Raw genomic sequence first — 8,156 nt, forward strand, 5'->3', positions numbered from 1 at the left:
TCTCAATTCAAGCATTCAAACGACACCAAACATGACCATTCTAGCACATTGTCTTCTTATAACGATCAACATAACAATCAACCATTCATGTCAAGTTTAACATCACATGTTCAGGGCATCTGGTTTGCTTGAACATCCTGTGGAAACCATGGGTTAAGTGGGAAACAAAAGTCCTTTTTCAGAAATACACATTAAGACACATTCACATACAAGTCTGTCTTTGTTCATCTGGAACCTGGAGAAGGGGGAGCTGTGTGTGTCCCCCACCAAACAGGGTTCACGAGTTGGTCAGGGTTTTTCCTCTTACGGCACAGCATCCTGGACTGTTGCTCTAGTCTCTCCCCCCTTTGACCATTCCAATGATTTATGGTCCTTATCGGAGGGTTCCGAAACCTCTGAGCTGCCAAAGGCATGGTGGGAACCCAAGGAGATGTCTCCGAGTTGAAGTTACACATTCCGGAAAAGTTCACCAGGTCCCTGCTTGAATCTCTGGAGAAGGAATCACTACATTGGCCACCAGCCGCTAGTTTGGAACACAGAATTCTACTTGAAGTCTCGGCGGAGTGTCTGACGCCATGACCAAAAGCTCTTTCATTTTGGTCCTTTTCAAGGCAACAGTCTTGCAAACAGCACGTTTCTTTTGTTCCTTTACTATCCCCATATATAAGCTGAAAGACTTTGATGGATGTCACAGAAGTTGCCCCTGCTAGAATTTTAAATATTTTGGCTACTGAATCAAAAGTAAACAGGGACCTTGAAGGTATCTTAAACATAAGATGTAGCAACCCCAAGGCACACACAGTCGGCAGCAACTTCTGCAGCAACTGTGGTCAAGAATAAAAAAAATGTGGTCTTGAGTTCTGACCATGAGACTGAGACCAGGGTAGAGTGCTTTGACTTTACTCTTTGTTTATGGTCTTACTGTATGTTTGAGAACAAAATTTATTTTGCTGCAACTTAATATAAATTGCTTTATATTAAACCTAAACATTATAACTTGCTGAAGTCCATGCATGTTCATGATATATATATATATATATATATATATATATATATATAGAGAGAGAGAGAGAGAGACCCACATGCAGCAGACTGAAAGTGGAGATACGTTCCGCAGTTTAATAAAGACTCACTAGGAGAAGTTTACAAAGTGAGAAAAAACAAGAAACCAACAGAAAGAGAAAACAAAACCTACTCAACTTCAACTCTGGAAGGATTATAGAAAGATACGGAAAAAACTAAACAAGAATACTCTAACGGTAGATAACTAAGGGAGCCGGACAAAACAAATGTACTCTGGAAAAACACTTGATGTCAACAAAACCTAAACTAACAAAGAAAGAACAAGCTACAGAATACGGTTAGCGTCCTTGAGCGCGAGAGTCTTCCAAAGAAAAGAAAGGGCCAGAAGGTTTGTGAGCGTCCATGAGCGCGTAGTCAGTCCATAGGATTGGGGGAAGAGGAACCAGGTAGTCAGCCACAGACACACTGGAAAAGACAACGAAATCAATCAGAAAAACTCAAACGAAAAGTGCATGGCAGAAGTGTCAATGGTCCAAGGAAAAATCTTTCAGTAGTCCAGATGAATCACACAGGGTCATACAAGGGTTGAGCGAGAGACGAACTGACGCCGACTGTCTCCTGAACAGCGTTTTAATGTCCTGAAGGAAGATTGTGAGATTGGGTTCAGGTGTGTGTCTGTGGCAGGAAGGTGCAACCCCCAATCCTGGAAGAGAAAGAGAGAAAGGCTAACCAAACTATTCTGAACAGACGGAGGGGGGTCTGTGACATTACCCCCCCCTCTAGGAGGCGCCACTTGGCGTCTTACCCGGTTTTGTGGGGTTGTCCCGGTAGAAGAAGACTTGGGTCCAGGATGGAAGACCGGGGAATCCAGGGACGGCCGTATCCCTCCCAGTCAGCCAGGAACTGGAATCTGGGTCTGCGGCGGCGGACGTCCAGGATTTTGCGGATGGTCGGGTGGTCGTTGATGAGAAGAGGAGGCGGATCATCCGATGGATGGAGTGGACTAGTGGAGACAGGCTTAATGAGGGAGACATGGAAGGTGGGATGGATCTTTAAGGAATCCGGTAGCTTGAGATGGACAGCTGAGGGGTTGATGATGGTGTCGATCTCGTAGGGGACGATGTATTTCGGAGCCAGTTTTCGGGATTCCACCTGTAGTGGGATGTCTCGTGTTGAGAGCCAAACCTTCTGTCCCGGGCGGTAGTTGGGGGCGGGGATGCGGTGACGGTCTGCCAGAGTGCGGTTGCGCTGGATGGAGCGAGCTTGGCGAGCGTGCTTCCATACGGAGCGACAGCGCTGAATGTGTCTCTTCACTGAAGGGATTGCCGATTCACGTTCCTGTGAGGGGAACAGAGGAGGCTGGTAGCCAAATGCCACCATGAAAGGAGACATTCCGGTGGAGGATGAGGTGAGGGAGTTGTGGGTGTATTCAACCCACGGAAGTTGAAGGCTCCAGGCAGCGGGATGTCAGGCTGAAACACAGCGAAGGGAGGCTTCGAGGCCCTGGTTAGTTCTTTCTGACTGACCGTTAGACTGGGGGTGGTATCCAGATGTGAGGCTGGAGGTGACACCGACGTTTTTGCAGAAGGCCTTCCAGACCTGAGAGGTGAATTGAGGGCCCCTGTCAGACACAATGTCATTGGGGATACCATGAAGTTTGAAAACATGTAGGACAAGCAGATCAGCGGTTTCCATGGATGAGGGAAGTTTGGGTAAGGGAACAAAGTGATCCATTTTAGAAAAGCGGTCAACAATGGTGAGAATTACTGTCTGACCGTTAGATGGTGGTAGTCCCGTCACAAAGTCAATGGCGATGTGGGACCAAGGATGTCCAGGGATTGGTAGAGGCTGGAGAAGGCCGGCCGAAGGTTGATGGGATGACTTTCCACGGGAACAGACAGTGCAGGCGGCAACAAACTCCTTACCGTCTTTGGTGATATTGGGCCACCAAAAGCGTTGTTTAATAAGGAAAAGGGTTCTGGCAATACCTGGGTGACAGGCGACCTTGGAGGCGTGTCCCCACTGGAGGACTTGGGAACGGACCGACTCGGGGACGAACAGTCTGTTTGGAGGAACCGAGTCGGGTTCAGATTGCTGGTCCTGAGCCTCTCTCACCAACCTCTCAATGTCCCAAGTGGCTGCGCCGATGAAGCACGAGTTGGGTATGATGTTCTCTGGAGTAGGGTTGGTGGTGGGAGGGTCGTGAAGGCGAGAGAGGGCGTCGCGTCGTGTTCTTGGAGCCTGGACGGTAAGAGATGGAGAACCGGAAGCGTCCCAGGAAGAGAGCCCAACGAGCCTGACGTGAGTTGATCCTCTTGGCTGTTTTGAGGTACAGCAGGTTCTTGTGATCTGTGAGAACGAGGAAAGGGACAGATGAACCCTCCAACCAATGTCTCCACTCCTGTAGTGCCGCTACCACAGATAAAAGTTCCTTGTTGCCCACATCGTAGTTCCGTTCGGCTGGAGTCAACTTTCGGGAGTAGAATGCGCAGGGGTGGATCCTATTGTCCAGGGTGGAGCGTTGGGAAAGAACTGCACCGATGCCAGTGTCGGAAGCGTCAACCTCAACGATGAACTGGCGAGCAGAGTCCGGGTGAATGAGGATGGGAGCCGAAGAAAACAGTTTGAGTCTGTTGAAGGCAGAATCAGCTTCTGGAGTCCACGAGAAAGGCTTCTTGATTGAAGTGAGAGAGGTAAGGGGAAAAGCAACACGGCTGTAGTTCCTGATAAAGCGTCCGTAAAAGTTAGCAAATCCCAAGAACTGTTGGAGCTGTTTGCGGGAGTTGGGCGTTTGCCAGTCTATAACAGCCTTGATTTTGGCAGGATCAGGTTGGAGCTGACCCTGACCGAGGATGAACCCCAGAAAGCTCACAGAGGAAACATTAAATTCACACTTTTCAGCTTTTCCAAACAATTTGTTTTGGAGCAGGCGTCGAAGGACCAGACGGACATGGGAGAGGTGCTCCTCTGGGGAGCGAGAAAAGATGAGGATGTCGTCCAGATATACATAAACAAATTTGTTCAAGATGTCTCGGAGCATGTCATTAATGAGGGCCTGAAAGACAACCGGGGCGTTGGTCAGGCCAAACGGCATAACCAAATATTCGAAATGACCCAGTGGTGTTTTGAAGGCAGTTTTCCACTCGTCACCCTCCTTAATACGGACTAGATGGTAAGCATTACGAAGGTCTAACTTGGTAAAGATTGTGGCTTTGTTAAGAGGTTCGAAGGCGGGGTCGATGAGGGGGAGGGGATATTTGTTCTTTACTGTAATCTCATTCAGTCCGCGATAATCAATGCATGGTCTTAAAGATTTGTCTTTCTTAGCAACAAAGAAGAATCCTGCACCAAGGGGGGAAGAGGATGGTCTGATGAGTCCAGCATTAAGAGACTCGTTGATATAGGATTCGAGTGCTTCTCTTTGGGGAAGCGACACATTATATAAGCGACTGACGGGAAGGGGTGAACCAGGAAGGAGGTCAATGGAACAGTTGTACGGACGGTGGGGGGGAAGGGAAAGAGCTCGACCCTTGTTAAAGACCTCCCCCAGGTCGTGATACTCTGGGGGAACGGAGGAGAGGTCAGGAGGAGAGATAGGAGTGATCTTAGGCCCTTTAACGATGGCTGAGCGTAGGCAGTGGGAGTGACAGAAGTCAGTCCACGAAAGAATGGTGGAAGAGGACCAATCTATATGTGGGTTATGGCGCTTAAGCCAGGGCAGGCCAAGTACAACTGGTGAGGAGGGAGAGGAGATTACAAAAAAATCGGATAATTTCAGTGTGATTACCCGAAATGGTGAGGGAGAGAGGAATAGTTTGGTGAGTGACATCGTTCAACGAGCTGCCATCAATGGCACTCACTGGGCGCGGGGAGTCCAAGCTGCAAAGAGGGATACAGAGCTTATTAGCAAAGGCTTCGTCAATGAAGCTCTCATCAGCTCCTGAATCAACCAAGACCTGAGCAGAGGTTGAAGCAGAACCAAAGACAAGAGAAACGGGTAGGTTAATGCGAGTAGTTCTAATGTGTGAGCAAGTATGACTCACCAGGGTCTTGGAGGTTCGTCTTGGAGACTTGGGGCAAACAGGGCAACGTGAAATTCTGTGGCCTTCACGACCACAATACAGGCAGAGGCCCATGGACAGGTGACGAGATCTTTCCTGAGCTGACAGTCGTGCTCTATTGATCTGTATGGGCTCAGAATTGTCGGTCACTGGGTCAGGGTTAGGCTCCAGGAGAAGTGACTTCTTTGAAAGTAAACCAGGTTTAGACCGAGACTCACGATGACGTTCTCGAAGCCTATTATCGATGCGGATTGAGAGTCTGATTAGGTCTTCAAGACTTTCCGGTTCGTCCCTAATGGAGAGTTGGTCACGGATTGTGTCATTGAGGGCTGCGCAGAATATAGCTTTTAAGGCAGGTTCATTCCAACCCGATTCAGAGGCTAGGACCCGAAAGTGAATACTGAATTCTGACACAGATAGTTCGTCCTGGCAAAGACCCAGCAGTCTGGAAGAAGCTGAGGTGGAATTCTGAAAGGGCATGTCGAAAACTCGGATCATTTCATCGGAGAAAGATTTAAATGAGTTGAGCACTACAGAGTCGGATTTCGATAGAGAGGTGGCCCAGTCACTAGCCTTTCCCCGGAGGAGATTAATGATGTAAGCCACCTTAGCGCGGTCAGAGGAAAATGAGAGTGGCGGAAAACTAGATTGCACTGTAGGAGGAAATAAGAACAGAGTCCTACATCGCCAGAGTACTGCGGAGGCGTAGGAATTGATGGTTCCCGGATTAAGTTTGATGGAACCATTGGGACCTGGTCAGTGGAGGAGACGGTCTCGACATTAAGCCTCTGTGAAGTAACCACTGACGCAAGTTTACAGAGGGAGTCTGTAAGCTCCTTAATGTTATTTTCTATCGAGGTGATGCGAGCGTCCTGGGAGCTAGCTAACTGCTGGAACTCACTCCCTGCCGCTGGGTCCATGTTGGTCAGTTCGTTCTGTAAAGAACTCAAACGAGAGACCCACATGCAGCAGACTGAAAGTGGAGATACGTTCCGCAGTTTAATAAAGACTCTACTAGGAGAAGTTTACAAAGTGAGAAAAAACAAGAAACCAACAGAAAGAGAAAACAAAACCTACTCAACTTCAACTCTGGAAGGAGGATAGAAAGATACGGAAAAAACTAAACAAGAATACTCTAACGGTCGATAACTAAGGGAGCCGGACAAAACAAATGTACTCCGGAAAAACACTTGATGTCAACAAAACCTAAACTAACAAAGAAAGAATAAGCTACAGAATACGGTTAGCGTCCTTGAGCGCGAGAGTCTTCCAAAGAAAAGAAAGGGCCAGAAGGTTTGTGAGCATCCATGAGCGCGTAGTCAGTCCATAGGATTGGGGGAAGAGGAACCAGGTAGTCAGCCACAGACACACTGGAAAAGACAAAGAAATCAATCAGAAAAACTCACAAACGAAAAGTGCATGGCTGAAGTGTCCATGAGAGAGATGAAGGAGACCACTATATGTCAAACCTGTATGATTGATGGCCCCCCGGGAGTAATAAAACCCTCCCCTTCCGGAAGTAATAAACCCCACCCCTTTTTTATATCAAAAAGAAATTAAAATAATTACCCTCCCCATTTTATATCAACAGGAAATTAAAATAATAACCCTACCCCCTTGTTTTTGACAGGAAGGAAAATAATGAAGGTCCAAGGGGTAGCTTCACCCTTGTGTGATGCAGGGGTGGGGGTCAGCTACATCCTCACAGACGCAAGGGTCAGGCAGGGTCAGTGGGAGGGTGTGTGTGTGTGATGAGACACCGGGGGGATTACCTTAGGGGTGTGGGTAAAAAAAAAGGGGTAAAACAAAAAGAAAGAAATACTTTTAGTTTTCAGCATTAGTCAATGTTTGAACTGTTTCTGCATTGTAGGCTAAATAATCAGTAGCTACAATATTATTTTGGGTTTAAACATTTTAGAAGTTATTTAACACCTTATGAAGAAGTTTTTCATTCTTGAAATATTTCTTAAAGATAAAACAGTAGAAAGAAAACACTTTTTAGTTTTCACTAATAGTTCAAATGACGCAGCTACCCAACTCATGCACCATTTTTCAAAATGCGTTTAAACAGATAATTTGTACTTGTTTGAGAAATACTTTTAGTTTTCAGAATAAAACAAAAGAAAGAAATACTTTTAGTTTTCAGAAAATAAGGTTGAGTGAACAAGGATAAAACAAAAGAAAGAAATACTTGAATCAGTCTATTTAATTTTACACCCTGTGTGAGTTTGAAACGATGCATTTTTACTTATTCAGGAAATACTTAAAAAAGAAAAAAAAAAAAGGGGTAAACAGCGGTGTGACAACAGGCATTATGCCTGACTCTTTCTCAGACACCGAAACAGAGTCTGTGATAACCAGTTAATTTGCTGCGGAGAGGCAAGTTCTTTCCTGGACGGTTGAATCTTCAAAAGAGACAGTCTGAAGGCGGACCTCATTGTCTTCAGACAACATTGTTTAGGCTGTAGGAAATACACTTCTGTACCTTCCACGTGTTCGTTTTCTCGTGAGAATGACAACCAAAAACACCCCAACTTAAAATCCAAAAGAATTTACACCCTGACAGAGGCGTCTAATTACCCTAACAGAGCTCTGGGCCCGCAACTACACCTGGCTTTGCCTCAGCTCCGATGGTGTAGAGTGACAAAGACTATCTCAGGCCCTGACCCCTTTTATTACACATTTCAGTTCATTTTGGGGGTGCAGTCTCCACTGATTGATCCTGGTCTTCTTACGGTCCAGGTCGTCATGGGTCAAATTCCAGATCTTGTGCCGACTCCACCACATCTGGAAACACATTTAGAATATTTATACATCTGTCTTTAATTGGCGACAATGGCAGAGCGGATGACCCAAGCCATTCTTTTTTTGGCATCCTGCTTCTGTCACCACGTCCGTTCTCCATCTGATTATTTGTTTTACGTCGCCGCGGTTCATACCTCTGAGCTACCTAGCAGACATTGATCCTGGTCTTCTTACGGTCCAGGTCGTCATGGGTCAAATTCCAGATCTTGTGCCGCCTCCACCACATCTGGAAACACCTTTAGAATATTTATACATCTGTCTTTAATT

The sequence above is a fragment of the Synchiropus splendidus genome, chromosome 10 (genome assembly GCF_027744825.2).
Source record: "Synchiropus splendidus isolate RoL2022-P1 chromosome 10, RoL_Sspl_1.0, whole genome shotgun sequence".
Taxonomy (NCBI): Eukaryota; Metazoa; Chordata; class Actinopteri; order Syngnathiformes; family Callionymidae; genus Synchiropus; species Synchiropus splendidus.